Here is a 2,143-nt window from a genome sequence, read left to right on the forward strand (position 1 = left end):
CCTCTCAGCTCTCCCCGATTTTATCATCAGCAGCCCTTCTCTAATCTTCAGGCGGCCACGTGTCCCCCCCCAATTCGCCCCCACCCCCCGCTCGGCTGCTACCCCGCTACCCCTCCACGTGGCGTACGGCATCCCTCCACCTGGCGGCTGCCTCTTTATATGGTTCTGGTCGTGCCACGTTGCCAGCTTTTATTATCATTTTTTTGCATTTAAATTAAAAGCTTTTCTTGACTTATGTGGCTTTAATATCCCATGTGTCCTTGGAGGTATATTTTTAAAGTCCACCCCAACCTTCGCCCCTTGAGACTAGTCAATTTGGATCATAAAGGAGGGTCTCTCCAAACTCAAGGCAAACTCCTACTTGGATCATAAAGGAGGGTCTCTCCAAACTCAAGGCAAACTCCTCATCCACCTGGCTCTCTTGAGTTTTTGGCTCTCTCCAAACTCAAGATAAACTCCTCCTTATTGCCATCTACCTCCGCCTCGATTCCCACCCACTTCCCCATGTATGTGTTCGAACATTTCTCCCACCCACCTCCTTGTACACCGAATTTGAGGGTTCACTTCCATGTTCTCAAAGAAGTCTTTATGTTTGTAGTTAGTTCTAGAAACCTTCAACTTTCCACCCCCTCAAGTTCTTCCTAAAACCATTCAGGTAAAAAGGGAACAATATAACTAAAATACGAGAAAATTTTACGAATTCTAAAAATTACAAAAGATAAATCCCTTTGGTGAATTTGAAAACTCGGAATTTCATTCTATATAGTTTGCCGATTTCTTGTCAGCAATGGTCCACATATGGTACCCGTGCCCTACCTACGATGAATGTACCAGCCTCTTGAAAAGCCTACCAATTTCACATAAAAAGCAACAAGGTTAAATGCTTGGAGTCATTCAATCGCTACAACAATTTTTAGTTGAACTTTGATCAGAAAACCATTCATTTATAGAGCAATTGCCAATTCTCAAGTGCAACCAAGGAGGTGGGTGAGCTGAACACATATTTGTTTCACAGATGGGTGACAGAGACCCTATTCATTTATATGTTGTTAACATTAGTTCAAAATTATAGTTGATGACCACCTATCCATGAGTCAAGCGGGCTTGACATTAAAGGTATCATAGTTCCCAAATTGGCTTCTTATAACTGTGTCCATGATTCACATTCTTTGCACACACTTGGCATTCATATCTCATGGGGATGGTATATCCATGGAATATTAAGGTATCATGGTTTCCAATTTGGAATTTTAGAACTCAGCGAGATTCACATTCTTTACACACACTAGGTGTTCATTTCTCATAGGGAGGGTATATCCAAGGAATATTAGTCTAGGAGCGGTTTGCCATTAAAAGTAATGAAGGTGTGGATTACAAGGGCCCTTGTTTTCCAATGAAGTTTTTGGTAAAGGGTATGTTGCAAGATGATCTTGTAAAACCTTTGGGAGATCTTATTTTAGGAATAAGCTAGAGGGTCTCCCATTGGACACTCATACCAAGGAAGGTATCATGAATTCTAGAATAAGCTTTTATTCATTTTTTGGAATGGAAGTTTCTCACCATTCAATGGAAATGTTTTTTTCTTATAGTGATGGAAGCGTGACCTCTTACAAAATGACATACTCCCACATCACAATGGGCATTGGTGTAGCATCTAAAACCACCCATGTCCCATTATAAAGTGTCATTTTTGAGCGAGGTTGTTCTTGCAAATACAATTTTCACTCCTACCAAAAATATGTTCTAGTATCCTTTTAAGGTCCCAATATCTACAATTTTAGTGCCAAAATAGTTGAAATACATTCGCCCTTGCCCTAAGCTAAAGCTATAAGCAAGCCAAAGAAACATCTTCTCCAAACTCTAGGCTATTAGACATTTAAAGGCATGTTCTTCAATTGATTTTTGATATCGATATTCATAAATTTTGTAGCTCCCCTTCAAACATTTATCATAAGATAAAGTTTTCAAATGCATACCATCTTTTCAACACATCTTACCACATCTCCATCTCTTCCTACTCAAGTACAACAACTTTTGACTCGTATTTTGTAATAATCCAAAAATAAGCTCATGTCTCACAATAGAAGCATGTAAGCAATAAGAAATGGATCAAGTGAAGGGCTCTATGGGGTTTCTTTCTCAA

Source organism: Dipteris shenzhenensis, chromosome 19 (genome assembly GCF_047967505.1).
Source record: "Dipteris shenzhenensis isolate YYH24624 ecotype China chromosome 19, Dip_SZ_1.0, whole genome shotgun sequence".
In the NCBI taxonomy this organism is placed as follows: domain Eukaryota; kingdom Viridiplantae; phylum Streptophyta; class Polypodiopsida; order Gleicheniales; family Dipteridaceae; genus Dipteris; species Dipteris shenzhenensis.